This window comes from Amblyomma americanum, chromosome 6 (genome assembly GCF_052857255.1).
Source record: "Amblyomma americanum isolate KBUSLIRL-KWMA chromosome 6, ASM5285725v1, whole genome shotgun sequence".
Taxonomy (NCBI): domain Eukaryota; kingdom Metazoa; phylum Arthropoda; class Arachnida; order Ixodida; family Ixodidae; genus Amblyomma; species Amblyomma americanum.
Window position 1 is genome coordinate 90007712 of NC_135502.1, and position 21504 is coordinate 90029215.

The 21504-nt window shown below is 49.0% G+C and overlaps 1 long non-coding RNA gene across 2 annotated transcripts in view; it reads left to right on the forward strand.

Annotated features, from left to right (window-relative positions):
• Positions 1-19303: 19303 nt before the first annotated feature.
• The window catches only part of LOC144094828 (uncharacterized), an 87094-nt gene continuing 84893 nt past the window's right edge, over positions 19304-21504 (forward strand). For both annotated transcript variants that reach the window (XR_013306593.1, XR_013306594.1), the window contains exon 1: positions 19304-19639. This is a non-coding gene — a long non-coding RNA (uncharacterized LOC144094828). The remainder of the gene's footprint in view (positions 19640-21504) is intronic.

The window sequence follows — 21504 nt, forward strand, 5'->3', positions numbered from 1 at the left end:
CCAGCATATTAATCAAAAAAGGCCGCAAAGCTACGAAGGCTGCGGTTTGTCAGTGAGGAGCGAAAAGAAGGATGGTGAAAGAGAGAGAGGTGGGAGGGGGACTGAACGGTTGCCTGCCTTCGAAAGCGAAGAAGCAAATGGTCGGTTCGGGCACAAAGCGCGCGCGAACTGGTAAGAGCGCCGTCGTGGTCCGGAAGGAGCTAAACGCGGCAATCAAGGCCGCCTCCGTCGTTGTCCAAGCGACAGCGAGACAGAGACACCGCGGCGCCGTCGGCAACCACGTGACCGCGTCGCACTCGGAACCCAGCGGCCGCGGTTGGTTGGCTCCAGACGCGGCAGGCGCGAGGGGAAGGAAAGGGCTCTTCTCCCCCATAACACGACGCCCAAAAGCAGCAGCAGCAACGCGAGCGACTGCCGTGCGCAATGATGAATGCGTCTGGCGGTACCATTTGTGCAGCCGCCGCCGCGTCGGCTGTTCCGGCAACCGGCGCTGGCCGATCGTTGGCACGTCGGTTGTACACTCTGGCGGCGGCAGGAGCAGCCCGTCTAATGCGCGGACGTGCCTCGCGACGTGCCCCGAAAGGACAAACAGTGTGTCGCTGCAGCGTGGGGAGAAGAGATGTTCGCCAACCTGAGAAATGGCGACGCGACAAGGGGGAGAACAAGATAGGGGCCGCTGGGCGCGGCATCGTCCCCCGTTCGCATCAGAAAACCATGAGTCCTCTCAGTTCGCCCGTGCGCACTGCGGGGGCTGCGGAGGTGGGACGAGCTGGTGCCAGATATCGGGTATGCTGCGCCGCGCACCAGGGTGGCGCGGTGTTACGCCAGAAGGCCCTGTGACGGGACTCGCACCGACGGCGATCGGCCATCCTGCATGCAGCCAGCTGCTGGCTGGGTTTGCCAACCCATTGGTTTCTTGTTGTGTCGGCACCATGTGTGTGTACAGGCTCGCCGAGTCGGCTTGCGATGATCAAATCTCTACCCGATGCCCAGCTGGGTCAGGGACGTGTGCGGCAGAAAACTCTCAAGTACCGCGTACACTTTCTGGGTGTTTCATTCTTCGCTAATTCTGGTCCGATATATACACATGAAAAAAAGTCTTCAGTTGCCCTGGACGCATCATTCATACTTGGAACTTGCTGTTTGTATCGGTTTCCTTCTGCCAAACATATATCTGCATGGGCCTACCTGCAATGAGTTTAAGGCGCCTCGAGGCTGAATGTGCTCGTTGAGCCGGTGCGTCAGTGAAAATATGTGGTAAGCAGGGACGTCAGCTTCACAGCGGTAACAAAAGTCACGTTGCTGTTACCTCTAGTTTTCGCATTGGTTTAGTCATGAGGAATCGGTAATCGTCTGGCGGCTATAGTCGGATGCAACTCAAGAACGAAGTGGCTTTTCCTCGTCAAAGGACCACCTTCCAGCCAATGGCGTCGGCCGATTGTCATGATCCTGCTAGGGTGGCAAGCCGCTCCCTGCATTCTCACGCTAGCAGGTTGATGAGAATCGGCCGACGCCATTGACTGGAAGGGGGTCCTTTGATGGGAATAAGGCACTTCGTTCTTGAGTTGCATCCGACTGTAGAGTCTAATCACAACCCACGCGATGTGCGCGCGCGCGCGCGCGTGTGTGTGTGTGTGTGTGTGTGTGTGTGTGTGTGTGTGTGTGTGTGTGTGTGTGTGTGTGTGTGTGTGTAATTAGGTGGCGCTAGGAGCTTCGTTTGTAATTAAAGCTGCCAAGCACGACATGACGGTTGTAATTCGTATAGGATATCACGAGTAATAAAACTCGACCTGGAGGCCAGAGCTGCTCTGCTTTTAGGTGCTGTTCACCTGTAATGCTTCCTGTCTTTATTGTCTTTTTTTCTTGTAATTTCAACCTTTTTTACCCCTTTGAGAGCTTCTGCCAATTATAACACTTCGGGACAAGTCGCTTATTCTTTTTTTTTTTGCAAAGCGAACTTTTTCAACACTTCGGGCTTGTAGTTCCTCTTTGCTCTGTGTTTTTGTTTTGCTTTATTCTTTTTGTGTGTGTGACGGAAGGAACGCTCCAGCCAGGCAGAAGTCACCTTCTGCGAGTTGCGCCTTGGAGGAAAAAAAACTACAAAGGACGCAGCGTCCGTTTTCCGTTGCAAATAGCCTAAAAAGCGTAAATCATTGTGCGAAACTTCTTCTTCTCTCTCTCTCTCTCTTTCCCTTCATACATGTGACTTCTTCCGGTGCTTTATGTGAACGTCTTGTTTACGAACGCTGAACTTCGCTAGTTAAAAATCAAGAGAAAAAAAATGCCTAAAAAAACCGAAGAAGAAACAGACGTCTTCCCTCCTCTTGGGCGAGGCCTCTTCTACCCATCCCGTCCACACGCTCTTTATGTCTTTATTGTCAGGCGCCCTTCAAGCTGTTGCTCGCGTGGTCTTCGCCGCCTGGGGTTGCTTGCTGGGCCGTTCTTAGTCGGTTCCATCTGCGTGAGAAACAAAAAAAGAGGGAAGAGTGGGCCTAAAAAGCAAACGTCAACGCTCCCCCCTCCGCTTGGTTTCCCCGGCATTTGGCTCGCTTACAGGACACTTCCTAAAAAAGCCATCTTCGGCCACGAAACTCAGCGCGGGCGTTCAAAAAACTTCTTTTTTCCCTTGACGACCACGCCCCGTAGCCTTACCTTTTAGTCACTTTTTTTTCCCTTTGTTACTGCTGTTACACAGAAGCGGCAGCAAAACAGCAGGGGATGGAAGGGTTGTGGGGAAAAAAAAAAAGCCGCGTAGGAGAAAGTGAAAGGGTCCGAAGGAGTGCTTTTTTTTTTCCTGCTCAGTCGCGGTTATTGTCATTCTCCGTGCCGGACATGGGAACAAGAACGTGAAAAATTGTCCAGGCATCCCAGACACAAAGTCTAAGTGGGCACAGTCGAGGAAGAAAACGAACTTGAGGATGCGCGGACGGAAAAAAAAAAAAAACACTTGCATCCTCCCACAGTGCGACTACTTTGATCCCTTCCACCACCGCAGGTCACAGCAAGTCAGTCTCTTGGTGGTGCGCCGGCCTGAGGTCTTTTTGCCACCCTCTGTTTCGTTTTCCTTTATCTATTTTATCCCAATAGCTGTGGCAAAAGATGTTCCCAAACCACAGTTTAGAGAAAATAAATAGCAAGGAAACAGATCCTGGCTTCCCGGGGTTAAATGTCATTTACTTGCTTAGGTCTTCTTGGAAGAGATGCGCCTCTGAAAGCCCGTTCCATATATATATTTTTTTTTTTCCCGGAAACTCTTGTTTCTTTGCTTGCTCTCAGTCGGGCGACTTGAAATTCTCCGAACAGCTTCTTCCCGTGTCCCCCCCTTTCTTTTTTCACTTCAGACGGCAAGTTCCTGTCACACTTCCGGCACTCCTCATTCGGCGCCGGTGTGTGCGTGTTGTGGCCTCGTTGCTCACGGATCCTTCTCAAGTCGCGTGGTTTTCGAGGATTGAGAAGTCAGCAACGATGTTTTGGGCACTGCAGACCAACAGCTCTTGTTCGGCTGGTGGAATGGAGTGAAATGTGCTCGTGGACTGTTCACTTCAGAACCACCACTGCCTTCCCTCGCGGATGAGGTCCAATCATCGGGGTGTGAATTCTCGCCGGAGGTGCAGAAAGCGGACAGGTTAGTGCTTTGCGAGAGGGCTATAGATGATGCTTCTGGCATTCCTCACTGATGTCATTTGGCACATGCACCCTAAACAAAAAGGAGTAAACAAGGAGGTAAACTCTCCTTTTAGCACTCACTTTAATTAAAAAGGAGCGCGCTAAAGGACAGTTAACTCCTTTTGTACTCCCATATAGGCGTATTCAGGTTTTGAACGCACTTTTGTCAAGCTCAGAGTATTTTACTTCTCTTGACTCATACGGGAGCATTTGCCCGCTTTTAATGGAATCTCAACAGCGAACAATTCAGCTAGCAGAAAATGCCGGCAGACATTCTTGTAAAAGGGACTACGCGTGCGATAAGCCCCTCTGAAGTCCCCTGTTACTCCAAACATAGGGTGACGAAGCTTCGATCTTGGACTCAGTGGTAAAGCTGGGTGTTCTGCATCCCCCTGTAACAAAGCGTATTAAGCGTGCTACTGCAAAAAAAAAAAAATCTCTTTAGCGGACGCTGCAGATGCTTCCTGCAGTGGATACAACTTTGGACATAACACCCCACCCCATGCAAGGTAGGCGACATACGTGCTGTACACTTTGGACTATTAAACACGATAGGGTTGGAATCCGCCCCTTACGCTTTTGCAGCGGCCTCTTCGGTACAGCTTTTACCTGGATCCATATTCAAGGTTAATAACAACCGCTGAGTCGCTTCACTCTTTGGACGTCCCTATAAGCATCTACACTACCAATTTTAATATATATATATATATATATATATATATATATATATATATATATATATATATATATATATATATATATATATATATATATATATATATATATATGGTGGTTTATTGAATGTAATTTGAATGTCTATCTATGGTTGGCATTTTCTTTTCAGCTCTTATAGTAAGCCATATATATATATATATATATATATATATATATATATATATATATATATATATATGTGCATTTTCTTTTCAGCTCTTATAGTAAGCCATATATATATATATATATATATATATATATATATATATATATATATATATATATATATATATATATATATATATATATATATATATATATATATATATATATATATATATATATATATATATGGCTTACTATAAGAGCTGAAAAGAAAATGCCAACCATAGATAGACATTCAAATTACATTCAATAAACCACCATTTCTTTGCAACGATTAAACGCTGACTCAACAAAACAACAGGCGCCAAACAAAGATGCATTTAGACGAGCGCGGACAAAAACTATCCTATTTTTCAGTTGGAAAGAGCCCCAGTACTTGAGTGGAAAGAAAATCTCGGACACAAATTTCCTGCTTATAGTCCGCTCTTTCTCTCTCTCTCTCTCTCTATCATTACAGCGCTCAAATGAAGTGAAAATTACCGCTCGCGTTGCTCTCGTTAGCGACGTGCGTATGAAGCGCTCACCCTCTCCTCCAACAAACACTCGATATTTTCCGCATTCTGTAGATAATACACACGGTGTGCATGCCTCTTTCCTTGCGTATAAACGCACGCACTCACTCTTCAACTACAACACACGATATGCAGCGTGGCGCAGCGGTTTCCACCCTCGGACCCAATTGTTCCTCGTCCCATTCGCGATGGTCTGCGCGCTATCGAGTCCGTTCGGGGCAGGCCATTAACACAATTGGGGTGTCCCGCGCACAAGCGGTCCGGCGCGGCCGCGCTCTTCCATTCCGCGACGCAAATCGAATTACGCTTATCGGGAATAATTATCGCCCCCGCGACCCTCGAATCTCGTCCTCCTCCCTGCCCGTATATATAGCTGCTTATATGCAAGGCGGCGTTCGAACCCGAGCTGGCTTTTATAGCCGCCGTGGATGCAGCAGTAGACATGCGCGGCAACCGCTGGCGGCCAATTAGCGTCGCTTGACTCCGGATGACGCGTTTGTCCCTGCCCCACATAGCGGTTGATCGATTGCCGTGATGTATGCGCGTAAATGGCGACTACTTACAAAAATTTCTTTAGACAGTCTGTAGACTGCCCTTAGACTTCTGCCTGTAAAGTCTCTAAACTCTCTATAGACAAACCCTAGAGAACAGTCTATAGGGAATAGAAATCCTATAACAGTCTATAAACAATCTATAGATTTATGGACTTACACTTTTAGCAGACTTTTGTCTAAAGACAGTCTATATGCTGTGAATAGACAAAAAATATCTATAGGAAGGCAATAGAGTCTATGAGAAGTCTATAGACCGTGTTTGTAAGGGTAACGCGAGTGCGCTAAATTAAGCCGTAAGGGAGGCTGGTTGCCCGTGTTGGTATGTGCCAGTTTCCCGACAGTTTCTGCTGGGGATTCCCGGCTCCTGAGATAATCTCCGACGGTCAGGTATCTGTCACGCTGCTTATAAGTTGCTGCCCAAATTGTGTTGGCTTTAGCAGGTATACAGCATGCCTGGCTCTCTTTTGGTGTCTCCCTTGTAGCGTTGTGCGTCTTGACCCTCCTTGTGCAACGCTGTGCGTGGCGTATACAACGTAGACAGCGCGTCCTTGTAGCAGCGGCAACAGATCATTTTGTTTTCTTTTAGTGAAATACACCTCTCTTCCTTAAATCGGGTGTTCATTCCTGGAGAACTAGGAAAAAAAATAATCCAGAAATCTGTGAACACAATTTTTTCACTAAGTGGCAATGCCATACTTCATCTCATTTTATACGAATCTGCCTTTGCGTTGTTACCGACTTCTTAAAATTAACCTGCTAAAGTTTGTTTCGAAACGTATTGGCGCGGGCTGCCCATATTGATTTTTCAATAAGGAAGTTTTTTGTTTAATCGCGACGCGTAACATGACACGTGGAAAAAACTTATTTTTCATATGGGCATTGTGACATACAACCTCGGAGTTTGACTTGGTTTTTGGTTCACCTATGGCCAGATGCGGGCAATCTCACAGCATATTTAAGAGCCTTTTTCTCCCATCAAGAAAGTTAGTCCCTTGTAGCGACTGATGATGTCGTTATCGGAGTTACTCTCCAAACTACCTGTATAAGCGTGGCCGGAAAAAAAATTTTCTTTCTTATATTTTACGTTGGAAACAGGTTTTCGTTGCATAGCGCACGTTCTATCGATCCCAACGCGATTGGATTTCCCGAAACCTGAGCTGTTCTCAGTTCAGAGAGAACCTTGTCGAAAAAAGAAGAAAAAAAGTGTTCCGAGGCCCATGTCCTTGCGGTTGTTCCCGCGATAGTCGCCGTCAATTCAATGGCCGACTCTGCGAGCTGTGTAGCTCAGTGCGCGACTACAGCGACGCCAACGACGAGGGAGGAGACACGTGAGTAGCCACACTTAGCCCAAATGCCTTCCTCAAAACAAACAGCGCACACGACACTCACGAGTCGAACGAAGCTGGGAAGAAGAGCCCTCGGAAGGGTCGAATCCCACGCAGGAACCAGCGCGGGCAGGCAGCGAGTGTGTCGAAGGGACATTTGGCCCGCTTTTAGCCCGTTCGCCTCCCGCACAGGCACGTAGATTGGGAGGAGGAGAAAAGAACAAGAAGGGGGGAAAAAAGTACTTCTAGCTCCTGAAGCGGCGGCAATAGACTTAGCAGCTGATTCTCAGCTGATGCAGGGTGATCAATAAGGGGTGCCCATTCCACGGCCGGAAGTCCATTACGCTGTGATGATCACGATCAGCCGAGGCCTAGCGCACGCGCGGGAAGCGCTATATAAGGCTACGTTTTTTTTTTCTTCTTGCGTTCTTTGCGCTGCTGCGAGACAATTATTACTCGCTGCAGCTTCCAGGGCGTGTGCCATCCCTCATGATGGCCGCTCCCGCCGACCCGAGACTCTGTCGGCCGATCGATGCTCCAGAGTCGCGCGCGCGGCCGCCGCCGTGTCAAGGGCTGGGCTCAATCTGCGCCTTCTACACAAACGGTCGAGCGCCGCTCTTCCCCCCCTTTTCCATCGCCTCCTTTCTTGGCGCCTCCTAATCTCCTCCTCTCCATCGCGGCCGCTCCTCCATCGACGCTTCCGTCTCCCGGCGCTTGTATGCACCTATCCGCCGTTCATCCGGCCATTCACGTGTTTGCTATCGAGGGCGACGGCGGAAGTAGCTTGTTCTTGGTTGAACCTGACGAGCCGCATGTTTGCGTGCGCTGCGTGCGATGCCGGATTATTTAAATACAAAGACAACTACTGCTTGCAATAGTTTTGCCTTTTAATGTATACTGTGTATTGGTGATCACCGTCACCGTGAACGCGGGTGCGCGTTTTTTTTTTTTTTTACGCTCGCATAACGTCATTGGACGCTCGTGCTTCTCGTGTTGTAGACCGCGTCATCTGCTACGCATGCTTTCCTTATAGGGATATGTTGTCAAGGTAGTGTCGAACGGTGACCGCCATAACGCGAACACGGCCTACATGCATCACTGCATGTGTTTCTCATGAAAATGTTAGTCGGCTTGGCTCAGCACAAACTAATTATTCTGTGCGCCTGCTGTCCGAAATATAAATGTGGTTAGCCGTGGCTCTTAAGATGAACCTCAGGATCTCGCGCTCACCGCTGCAACAAATCAGTTGCTTAGCCATCTATTGCGGCCAAATTGGGAGTAATGAAAGTCTGCAAGAGTGATACCCCTGTCACACGACCAATTTCAATGATCATCGAGTCCAGTCGAAATTCTCAATCGCCATTGAACTCGAAGGAGTTGTGTCGCTGCTACACGGCAAATCTAAATGGCCATTGAAATGGTTCTCGTGTCTTACGCCAACCTTGTGTGGCGCCACAATCGCTACTTTGGATTTTGCACAAATAACAAAAAATATTTGATAAATGTATACTAAATGCTGAAATACACGCATACGCGCATGTCGTTTAAAACACTTTTAGTCGCACGTACGCGGCGGACAGATGCAGACAGATGCTGACACTGCTGTTGCCACTTTAATACAAGACGAGCCAAAACCAAGCCAGTCCAACTGCGTCGGAATGCTGTTTTGTCAGGCTTAAGACTTGAGAAATCGCCTTGATATCTGAAAAAAAACAAAAAGCTGTTTGTCTCTTGACACTTTATTCGAGGGTAAGAATTAGCAAATCGAAGGCGAATGCAACAGTTTAGAACACGATATTGCTTTGAGGGATTAGCGACGAACCTGCTATCGCTGTGAAGCGGGCGGGCAGGGCGCCGCCATGTTGTCAACGCTAAGTACGCAAGCAACGCGAAGACCACAGCGCAAAATTAATCCGCTTAATGCGCTTAAACGAGTCTGATATAATTTAAAATTATTGTGCAGACTACTTGCATTAAAGTTTAGGCGAATAGTGTTTGTTCATGCTTTTGTTCAGTGCGCTTGGTGCCGCTCGAAGCAACGCTAGCAACCTTGGGCAGCGCTCGAAGGCCCTCGAAATCTCGATGGAGTTCTGCGCTACTCCGTTGACTCGATAGGCTATTGACTCGATCGCCATTGAAACTGCCCGTGTGGCAGCGCTCGATCGCCTTTGAGTCGATAGACTATCGGTTCGAGGGCCCTCGAAATGCCCGTGTGACAGGGGCATGATTCTGGAGGGTGTGGATGCGGCATAAAATAATGAGCGGAAAAGTAATTAGATAAGGTTGTTCGTGAACACCGAACCCGTTACTTTCACGCGGAGGCCAAGACTGCTGCTCCACGAAAGGCTCTCGTTTGCCGGGTCAGGCATCTCGAAAGTAGGCGCGACACGCGAAAGCTGGGGACCAGCAAGCCAGAGGAGCCGTATACTTTTAGAACCGGGCAAAGGGCAGGTTTCATAGGTTCCGGCGCTTCTTACGACGCGAGAGCACATTAACTCGCAGTTTTACGATTTTTCGGTTGTAGCTAAGGCTGAAATCACCATGTACTAAATCGGGCTGCGCTAAACTGCGCCAGCAGAGTGGGCCTGTTCAGCATTGCGAAGAACATTTTCAAAGGAGGGCAAAAATTTCGATGCCCGCTTTGAAGCTCAGCTCCTCGTGAGATGCGGTAAATTGAGATCTAAAATGCCTTAGGAGCTGCGTCCAGTGTACTTCTATCTTATTCGTGATAATTAAAAAGCAATTTAAACGCAATTTCGATCCCTTCCCGAAATTGATTGTAAGGCAATGTCATTACTTTTTGTTTGCAGCCAATAGTATTGTAAGTTAGTTACATTTTCGCGATTTTGAGGACTGCAAGGAGTACCTTAATTTCATGATTTTACAAAAGTGATTTTGCCATGTATGAAAGTAACCTTACTGGAACGGAAGAGAACTGTAGAATAAAGTTCATGAACGCAACAGAAGTGAAAGGTGAGATGGAGCTTTGTCGCCTTTTGCTTCTGCTTGAGATCCCTTTCTTTATGTACATAGTCTTTCTGTCAGTTTCATAAAAAGTTAGGACACCTGGACGTAAATGAAAATATAGCTCTTTAACTTTTAGCATTAGAGTGATGAAAAATTTTCCACTAGGACGCCGCAATTAATTCAACGACGCCTATATGTATAGGGTGTGTACAGTAGTAGCAAACTGTGCATACTAATTTCATCACCTTAAATGAAATATTGCATTCATGGTTTGAGATCATCAAAGATGTTTGCAAGCAACCACATCTGAGGGAAACTCAGGTATCCATACATCCTTACGTATCCATACGTTTACCGTACTTTCTCGAACTGGTAGCCTGAATACAGAAAATGCGTAATGAGAGCATCTCCTTAATTGCATTTGCAGGGTTTACGCTTACTACGCTAAGTAAATAACTTAATGCCTTATATGAAAGCATATAACCGCTCGTTTATATTTGACTCTCCGCAAGCCTGAGCGCATTCATTTGTTTTTCACGTTTTCGAATCTTTTTGGGCATTTTGTTCAGATCAATTATATGCGACAGCCCTCGGGTAACTTTCGCATTACTTATAGCAACTCCTGCCCTCCGCCCAAAGAGCACCAATTATGGCTGGCACCGTCGTAATTTCATGGCCAGTTGCATAATAGACGCGACCGTTCCAGCTCCTGCTCGCTAAAGAAAAGCCAAGATAAGCGGAACCATTCCTGCGAACCGCATGTGTATGCAAGGAGCTCGCCACACGGCTCTTCATGCGGCGGACTTTTTTCTTCTTTTATATGTCGTGTTAACGTTAATCCGTCACGCCTATTTACGGACCGTGCAGTCCAGAAATCGCTCGCAATTTGAGCCGCCCCCCAGTGACACCGATGGACTTCTCACCTGCTTCGACGCTGGCATGAGCACTACTGTATAGAAAGTATGAACTGTATGGTGTGGTTTGTGTGGTCTGGACTGTATGGTCCTTCGAAAGTGATTTAGAGGCCACACATTCGTGTACAAAATAATCTTTACGTGGTGGCTTTAGTTAGACAGTTAAATCGGGGTGCCGTGACATTCGTTTTAGTCACACAGAACAGGAAGTTATCAAGAATTTTTGTTCAGACGACACATAATGGGCACATTTATTTTACCAGTGAGTATTGATAATCTAAATGAACAATTTTTTTTATGCAGTCTTCCTTGGTTGTGGGCGCATCTAGCGTGATCTCTTTAAGGTCGGCTAATTTCGTAAGGGTTATTAAAGTAAGAAGAAAAGCAGCCGGAAGAGGAAGAGCTATTAACCCGTTAATGTAGTCAGGAGCCCGTTTTTGCTTGGTTGCTATTTTTATAGGTGTGTGATGCAAGAGCGCATACAGCGGTAAAGGCCTCTATATAGGAGGGTGATCGTTAGCACCACATACACCGATTCACCACCATCCTCACTATGTGTTCACAACAACGGCACGAATTTATGCAGAAAAAAAAACGAATTTTGCTACCTTCATTACATGTTCAATTTATCTATGTGAGTTTATCTATGTGAGATCTATTGGCGCCGGCTCAGCAGGCATTTTAAGCATGTTTGTACATTTGTTTCTACATCTTCCGGGATCGCTTTCACACACACACAAGAAAACGAAAACACTGCCAATATTTGCGGCGATATTTCTTGCAGCGTAGCAGGACCCTGGTTTTGCCTTGCAAGCAAGGGCGGATTTCTGGGTCACTCTTGGAGGCGGCGCGTTTAGTGGGGAGTGGCGGTCGCTTTGTGCCTTTATTTCTCGGACATTGTTCTCGAAAAAATGGGATTCAGCACGGTTTTTCTATGTAGAATTTCTTGTTTGGGGAAAGGGGGACGCCCTACCTCCCCACCCCTGATTGCTATAGGCAGCGCTAGGAGGAAAGGGTCTCACGCAGACCGGCACAAGTTTTACATTTGCCCTTTAGCACACGATTATTTCCCGAAAATTACTTAGCAGACAACTATGACTGTTGACTGTTACTATTCTATGGCTAATGGCAAATTTCGCACTAATATGGACATTTCGTTTTTTTTTTTTTTTTTGCTGCCTAACAGTGCAAATATGCATATACCTTCTGCAATGATGACTAGCTAACGTGTTTCCATTGACGTATGTTTTTCTCGAATGTATTACTCGCTCCTACAATAATGCCCAACTATGAGCGCTGTATAGGTACTGTAGTAAACAAGTAAATAAATACACTATATTGAGACTATGAACGTGAAGCCGTGCAGGATTTCGACTTCCGCTGTCTGCGTCATGACACATCCCTGCTATATATACATCTTTCCAATGCGCTAGCTGTCCCTGGTTGTGCCTCCGTATTGTTCTGTGGACTGTTTTGTGCAAGCAGCGCAAACAGGGATGAAGTAACGGCGCGAGCTATTTGCATCCATGTTTGCAGGAGTCCACGTGTTACGACATCGGCGTGTGTCCGATGGAAAGTTATAATTATGGCGTACTATATATACTCATTAGCTGTGTGCTTCAGTCTCCCGGTATTTCTTTTTCTTTTTTCAAGAACGCCGCAGAAAATATGCTCTAGGCTTACCGTTAAATATCCCATTCTCGTGGACAGACATTAGGCTTAACACAATGCAACGCCTTTCCTTATGTTTTGCTGTATAGTACTGAATTATAACCTGGAGCCTTTTGTGATGTGTTGGCTGTAAAAACGCCAATTAAGTTTTTCGCATTTTTGGCAAAATACAATAAAGTAGCGGACATGCATGTTTTTAACCGTTGTCTGCATTAGCCTCCGTTATATGGATTAATCCGTCCTGGATTTGCAACGGAATGAAATCTGTAGTAGTACGAATGATAACAATTTTTTTTTTTATTCTGGACCACATCAATGCTGGACCTGAATGATGGCGAGCAAAGAGCAGGTGTCTGCGTGACCATTATGTTGTCTTTGTTCCATGTGAAAAAGCTTTCACTGTGCTTAGCGTACGCACAGGAGCACCTCTGCATCTCAGCAAAGGATATAAGCACCGTTGAAAAGTAAGGATAAATTGAACCTTGCGCAGGTGCACTTGTGTCGACCAACGGAGAGACAAAAATTAGCACATATTGCAATGGAAGACCAGACACCGGCAGACCTCAATCGTGAGATCAGGCACGGGAAGTCAACATTGTAATCATATACTGCATTTCATGCAATTAAACACACTATAATTAAAGCTCCTTAGTCCGTTCTGTGTTCATCGATTTCTGTGTTATCGCACGAGTGTAGCATTGCAATGAATGGTTCGGGTAGGGGAATTGGCTATCACCGCCGGACCCCTCAAAAAATCAAAAGCAAGAGCTTCCTTTGTCGTGTGTTTTTTTTTCTAAGTTGTTGTAGGCGAACGGCGGCTTGCAAAAGCCGTTACGTGGGTGCTTTCGGAGCAATCCGTTGTAATTTCTTTGATCCTGAAGTTCGTGACCTCTGGCAATGTAAACGTCAAAACGCTGCGCATATGGAGTGTAGCTCCGCCTTTTCCAAGTCATGCCGTCACTTCTGGCTCTGACGACCAAAAGTAGGGGCAGCTGGCATTTTCGTCCCCTACCACCATTTCTGTATCTTCCCAAATATTAAAAAGAAGGCACTTTTCACTCTAATGGTGGCTGCGAGTGTATAGCCTGACTACTCCACTATATATCTTGAATACTTTCTCGAGAATCAATGCTTCTGCCACTTCCGTTCCATCGCCTGTAATCGGCGGGTGGTGAAAAAACATCGGTCCGAGGGTGACGCAATCAAGGCCGCTGTTTTTGTCAGAAATGACAGAATAAAAATAAACTCAGAACTAAAGCACGGAGGTAAAAGTCGAGGGCCTTTGAGGCAAGGTATAGGCTGGTTGGCCCAGCGGGCACAGGGAACACCGGGAGCGGCCGGCGTCAGCCGAGGGGGACGTCCAATGAGCGCGTGTCACAGACGAGTGCGCCCCTGAAGTGGCCGCCGTCTCCCACGGCGAAGTCACCTGAGCGTGAAGTTGGTGCGCTCCGCCGGGCTCGGCTGGGCGGAGGCGGCGGCAGGGAGAGCGCGCAGAGCTTGGCTGGCTCTGCTGTCCCGTGAGATGCACTTGCCACTTCCGAACGTCAAAAAGAATAAAAAAGGTGGAAGAATAACTCAAAGAGAAAATGTTAAGGAAGGAAAAGCGCAGTGAATCAGAGTGGCGCAAGGAATTAGCATCAATAACGACACCCATGGTGTCGTCTGTCCCCGCTGCGAGGATATTTTATAGCGGATCCACGCCCCGGACAGAGACGATTCGGCGGATGCGCTGTCTCGTGTCTCGCCCAAGCCACCAGTGGCGCGGAAGCTCCGGCCGGTCTAATTTATGTCGGCCAAGGTGCCCCTGCTTCTTTCTCTCCCAGCCTTCCAAGTGGGAGGTCGAACTGTTGCGCTTGCTTCGTTCGGAAAATAAATAAATAAATTATGCTTTTTAAACGCAAGGAGGCGTGGCTTTGCTCGCGTGCGTTCTGGGGCAGCTTGTGCGTTAGAAAGCGTTTCGATTAATTTTGGTGGTAATGCCGCTGAGATAAACTGTAAGGACAATGTGAGAACGCACCTGCGGGGTAGAGCTCAGACGTGGTAAAGCATTGTGTTCATGCAGTTTGCGCCGTGGCGTCATTCTTTAGCGCGTAATACGCTACGCAGCCTACGGCATCGACAATTGATACCGGCCTGCTAGCAGCCGCTTAAATGTGGCACCTGTATCCTCGAGTAAACTGTAAGATACGCGTATGATACGTCGCCTCAAGGATTTCTGCGCATCACAAGCTGGCGTCCTACCTATCGTACGCAACACCTGTCACGAGTGGCACGCTCTTACGCGCTAGCTAGACGTTAACATTTCTGGCGTACTAACAACTTTGACGATCATCAGCTACAGGTTCTTATTCAGTGCTGCCACAATAGTGAAACAGAGTATAGGTGATATGATAAAATAAACATTTCCTCATTAACATCTGTCTATGAATGAATAAATTTTATTGCGCTTTTTTTCCAGTGCGAGCGTGCAGTCCTGTTTTCAGTTTCTTCATGAATGCTGCAATCGTGCTTTCACGGATTTAGCCAAGTAGATGTAGTGGTTTGAAGACACCTCAAACGTCAAAAGGCTGTTTCCTTTGTTTATGTTTCGTTCGCGAAGCAATTGTTACCTTGTTGCCATCATATATTTTTTTATGACTTGTGCGCAGCAGAAGGAAACGTAAGCTTATTCTCGGTTAACTCTCCATGTATCCTTGGGTCTGCTAGTATGCTCAGCCAGTACTTTTTTCTGATGTCCTTGTTATCGCGAGTGCAAAAGTTCACTCAAGAGGGGCTGAGTGCGTTTGCAAAATAAGTGCACTCCCGCTGAAGACTACGCCCAAAACTAAAGGAATGCGACTACGACATAATCTAATTCGACTAAACTCATTCCAATCCTAATGACACGCTTTCACAGAAATGACCTTCATACCAATCACTGCGCACCTCCTGCGCGGTGAACTTCAATGCTGGCAGTGAACTTACTCGACGAAAGCGGAAGACGAACTCCACTCGTCGGTAAAAACACGGCTGCCGACTATTCGCCAGCATCCTCTCGCAGCGACGTAGTACATACAATTACCACTCGTTTCCCTTCCGCCGAGCGCCAAGTTCGTCATTACGACACGATGAGAAAGCGAGGAAGAAGAATTGCGCTCCTCGCTCGCGCCCCTCCAAAACTTTCTGCGGACGCCGTCGGGTGCAAACTGGGGCGCGTAAACATGCCACCCCGTTCCTGGCCCCCCCATCCTCCGACGCTGCTCCTTTCCGCGCGCTCGGAGCGGGCGCCCAATTCCCCTTCCTGCTTTGTATTTCTCTTTTTCGCCCGCGGAGAACAAGACGAAGCCCTCATCCTTGTCTCGGCGCATGCATCTTGCACAAGCAGAAGCAGCAGCGGCAGAAAGAGCGGCGGCGGCCAGACGAGGCGGGAAAGGGGGGTGTGGACTTGGCCCGGGGCCAAACTCAACCGTTCCTGCGCTGCCGTCGGTGGTGCCCCCCGGCAGCCTGGTCTGCTGTTCAGTTCGCATCGCCGCCGCTGCAGCAACTTGCCTCTTCCGCGGCAGCCTCGGTAATTTCCCTTGCGCCGAATTATAATCCCTAGGGGTTGAGAGAGAGAGCGAACGGGCAAGGGGACGCAGCCTCCAGCACGACCGAGCGTTGCTTTGGATAGAGGGCCCTGAAAGAAGAGGGACGGACACGCTCCTTTTTTTTTATATATCTTCAAAATAAAGAAGAAAGCCTTACCTCAGCGTGAACTCAGCGGAGAGAAGAAGAAGAAAAGGAGAGCGGGCTGGATGAAGGGGGGGGGGGGGGGGGGGCTGCAACGCAAAGGCGACGGCGGCGGCGGCCGACGAGTGAGGAACGAGGGCTGAGAGGGTAGCGCGTCGTTCATCTCTGTCAAGAATTCCGGCCGGGCCCTCCTCGGCTGCCGCTCTCAGCCGCCGCCAGCGAAGGAGACTGAGGAAGAAAGCAGGGGTTACAGCTTGAGAGGAGAGAAGGGAGGTTCCGAAAGACGCGGAGAAGAGAGGGTCCGCGGTGCAGGGGAGGGGAGTCAAATCTCCACGTTCAAGATTATCAAGCGCCGACGAACGCGGCCGATGACGAATGGCGCCCGGCGCAGCTCCATGCATCAAATGCGGAAAGAAGGGCCGGTCGCGCGCGCTCTTTGCGTGGCTTTGGGCACGGCGCAACACAGCCCCCTCCTACCCTGCTGGGCTCCAGCTTCCATCTTGCGGTGGCGGGAGGCGTCGGCGTCATCCGAGGCCTTCTCCGGCGGCGAATGCGTCGATCTCTGGGGCATCTCGCATGCTTGGTTTCTCCTGCCCCGGTGCATGAGCGTCCTCCCCTGCCGAAGCGGCGCCTGCCGGCGCCTGCGCGCGTATCCACGCGTGGCAACGAAGCGGGTCATTATCCTCACCGCTAAACGCTGTTCCGTGTCCGCTCCGGCTTGCCTCCGCGCACACGCGCGATGTGGCGTGCGAAGTTCAAGGCTACGCAAATCTGCCGCCCATTGGAAGTTGGCTTTAGGTACGGGAAGTATCTTCGCTCGAAATTGTTTTCGTCGATGAGGAATTAAACGGGCGTCAACAATCAACGCGCCCACTTTCTTTGCCAGACATCACTTTGCTGGGTCGGCGACAAAAATCTCCGAAAATACTTATCTGTCCCGAAGTTTTTCCAGTCCACTAGTTGAGAACATGATTTGCTCTCGTTCGTAAGCTGTGAGCGAACATGGATACGTTGATGCTTCTCATTCATGGTCGTCTCAGAATTTCGACAGTTGGTATACTAGTGCTGAAGGTCACCTGCATCCTTTAGGTAGGCTGTGGATCTGGCACCAAAAGCCACGGCGAACAGACTTGTGCAGATAAATTCATACACACCCCACATGCATATTCACCCAACAGATGTCTGCATTTATTTATTTGGGGACACTAAAATATTGCCTGTTAGCCGTCATCATTAGAATTAGCTCACTGCTCATACCAGGATTGCACGCTTTCCACACATTTCTCTTTTTCTTCCACTTTCGGACGTCCGCAACTTGGAACGCCGGAGGCGCCGCTCCTGGTAAAGCATAGATTTATTCCTCGCAAAGCGGGTGTCTCCACGGTTTACGATATCAGGCTCGCGGGCGATGCGAGCGAGTGCGCAAGAAAAAGACACATCCCCGAAGCGCCGTCGCCGCCACTCCATTACTTGGCGCGGTGTCTTCAGGGGGGCGCCGCTGCCGGCGGGTGTCAGCGTGATTACGACGGAGCGCGCAATTTGAGCAGGGTTCGCGCGGGCGAGCCGTCCGTGCACGCCAAGACGAATGGCGAAACGCGAGATCGGCCAGAGCGGACAGGTAACCTGAAGCCGCCACGGCAAATGCGGGGGGAGGTGGGAGGAGGGGTGAGCGCTTCAGGGTCGACGCACCAGGGCGCGCTCCTGCCGCACGAATGGGCGAGCTCACCTCTCTGCCTCGCGCGATCACCGTCAAGGCCCTTCCCTTCCCGCTCCGTCTCCTTGCTTACGGCCCTAACACGCCCTAACGTAGTATATAACCAGTTCGGTTAGGAATGGTTAGAGGCGGTTTTCGCTCGATAAACCATATACCAGCCCGCGCCGCCGCGAGCTACGCCCGTCTAACTAGCACGCAATTTCCTCCTCACCGGGTGCCCGAAGAGCCAGTTGAGCGGCTGTGCGTTGTACGTGTTGGCCTTTCGCATTCAGTGCTTCCCGATGATGTCTTATTTCGCCAGCGTGCTATCATTTCGTTATCGTCTGTATTTCGTGCGCATGTAAAAACAGCGGGAAACGGAAATGACAAACCTCTCTTCAGTTCAGACCAAACATACCTTTTTCCTCCTGCTGTCTGGCGTGTAGCGATAAGCGTAAGTGTGTATTGGATGGCTGCCACTGCCCGCGCAGGAAACCGACTCACGTTCACGCAAGCTGGTTTTCGCCATTACGCTGTCAACAGCCTTTGCGAGCTGCCAGCATGAGACATCGGAGTTTTAGCGTTTAATCTAATCATAATCACTGCACACCCTGCACGTCCACATCGAGTGGCTCTTTCGTCGGGGCTTGAACTTGCCGAGGCAACTCATTCATATTCCCGGAGCGTAGTATGTACGCGCTTGTAGCTCTTTCGTGCTTCGTGACGGCTGACTGGGACGGAACGAGTTACAATACCGCATCCGCTTCAGCCAAGCGCCGTGTCACGAACACGACGGTGTCGTATATCTAAGCCGCGATATTCCGGAGACCCTGTCAACCAAGATGAATTGTGCAACCGCAGCAACCCCGCCGTGGAATCGTATATCAGCGTGTGAAAGGCACAAAGTTCTGACGGTTTCATGTTTGCGTTAGCGTCGCAAGCGGGCAACCTCGGAGCCCGCGAGGAAACCTCTATATCGTATTATGCCTCTCCTCCCTGCCGTTCTGACGAGGCGTCAGAGAACCGTCCCGACTCCAGAACAACGGGACATGTGCACGGTTCGGTTTTTCGACCTTTTCTCCACCGTATCCACTTCTGCGAGCGCGAGGAATTGCGAAAGAAAAAAAAAAAGAAGCAAATCCGGGCGAACGATGAACGTCGGTTCTTCGCTCGGAGCGGGCCACAGCCGCTTCCAGAGCCCGGCGGCAGAGGAGACCCCCCCTTCCAGAGCCGCGCGCCTTGAGTGGGCCCAAAAGGCAAAGGGGGGCCGGAGTTTGCACAAACGCGCGCTCACAGAGCTAAACTATCAATACCCCAAACGACCAACCCTCCCGCCTTCCGCGCCGGCCCTTCTCCGCTCGCTATTCCCCGACGCGGGGGCCTCTTCCTTCCCTTCCTTCTGCGAGCGCTGCTCCGCCGCCCCGCTGCCGCCGCCTCTGACCCCATTCCGCTCAAGTTTCACCCGGCGCAGGAAGCACCTGCGCTCTGGACAGCCGCTGCTTTTGGACAGCTCGCCTCAACCCGCGCAGAGTTTTCGCCCTGAACTTGGCCGACGCGTGAGAAAAAACCGGCGCGCACCGACACCAGCGTCTTCCAGGGCTGCAGCAGCCAGCACAGCGGCGGCGGCGCGCGCGCCATTTTCCTCCTCTCCTGCGTCCTCCGCCGGGACTCCCCGCGCACCGCCATCTTGGAATCGGCGCCTGCGTTCTCCGCGCGAAGCCGAGCGACTTTTGCGACGGCCGCAGCCCAGGTAAATGTGGACACCTTTCACTGATCTCCCCGAGTTCGAGCCGAGCGTCATGGGTGTTTCAAATGGACGCGAGCGGCTCTCGATCGCCCCGGGTTGGCCGCAGCTCCGCCGGCGCCGGAAGCCGCGTCCGCTGCCGGCCGGCTCCGAGTCGAGATCATGGCGTCGCGCTGTGCCCATGCTGTTTTTGTTGTTCGGCGTCGATAGAGGCGCGCTTTTTGAGTTCTGTTGCGCGCACTTCTGCCTGCACTGCGATGAACACTGCTTGCTTGAATAAAGGATTGCACGAATCTGATGCGACTTCTGTGAATAATGCCTGTTTACGATTTTGCCGCGGAGCTAAAATCAGTTTATTGCCGGATTGAGTGCAACTTGAGACCTTGGTGTTTGGTATTGTGGCGTTGAGCTTTGGGATGAAAAAAGGATGTGAACTTCACAAGTTGCGGTTTTAATTCGAGTAACGCAGTTTGTGTTTACGTTGTGTTTTCTGCTTCTGCAAAGGTTGCATCGCAAACTGCAAGTATTTATTTTTCAGTTTAATTTACTTCTGCATTTCTGTAAGTTGTTCACTTCTTTTGGTTCCAGCGTTTTTAGAAATTGGCTTTGTAATTAATGATTTGGAATATGATGTTGATTTCTTTTTTTTTAACCAGCTTGAAGTTGTCATTGCATGAAACACTTGTGAAAAGAGAGGAAGTCATGATATAAATCCTCATTCTGCAGTATATCTTGTGTTTACTTACCATTCGCCTTCTTTCACAATAATATAAAAGATCTATACAGATAATTTGTTTTAATGCGAGCAAGAGTTGCACGAACAGGAATTTTCGGCGAATCTAACGTTATTTTATTACTGTTTAGTATTGATGGCGGCTAATGACGCAGGTGTGGATTTTCTTTCGCCACACATGATGCACGAGGCCTTCCATGAAGACCTGCCTACTTGGGCAAATAGAGAAGCAGCAGCTTTCACGGACGTTAGGAAAGCCTTAAATTTAAACAAAAATAATAATTCCCGGCTGGCACCGCCTGCTTAAGATATTTTTGCAGAAGATGTGTTATCGGCATTGTCTTATGGACTCATTTTTCTCCTTTATGATGCGATACTAATTCATATGCGCAATTATTTTTTTTTTCTATAATGCGTTGGTTCGCCTGCAATGCTACGAACTTTTTCATCGCACCTTTGTGCGCCCGGCGGCTGTTTGTGGACGCTATTTCTCTCCGCGAGAGTTCTACTTTCCTTGAGTTTTCAACGCTGATTCATTCCTTTGAACTGACATGTCCCAACTCTCTCAAGAAAAGGCAGTGGGCTTGACAGGCACTCAAGGAACGAAACCTGCTGTCTTTGAAAGTGAGGCTGTGTGAGCCGTTGTGGCTGTGGTGGCTCATCATTTTTTTTTATTATTCGAAGGAAAGCAGCTAACTAGCGGAATGTCCAATCTCAAGCATGGGCGACTACTGAACGTCCGCAGCGTCAATAGTGCGCTGAATTCTGGATCTCGTGCGCCACGAACTTGGAAGTGTAAATCTCCCTCGCCAAAATTCTGGTGGGAAATGTAATTGCGCATGTTCAGCAGATCATTAAGGCGTCAGCTGCCGGTAGACAGTGCCGCCGGAGGCAATAATCTTAATTCTATAGTGTTTCGTATGATCGGATATATTAAGGCTCAATACTGTGGGCATTTAAGGAAAAGTGTTAGAGCCACCTGCACAATATATTATTGATGTGTTAGTGAATTAATAACCCATCCGTGCATAACCGGTTGTTACCGACGATGGCGTTCAGAGAAGTTACGAATAAGGGTAAACAGAATGAGCTGAACAATGCTGAGAACAATGTTTTTAAATGGTGGGGCCAATGGGGC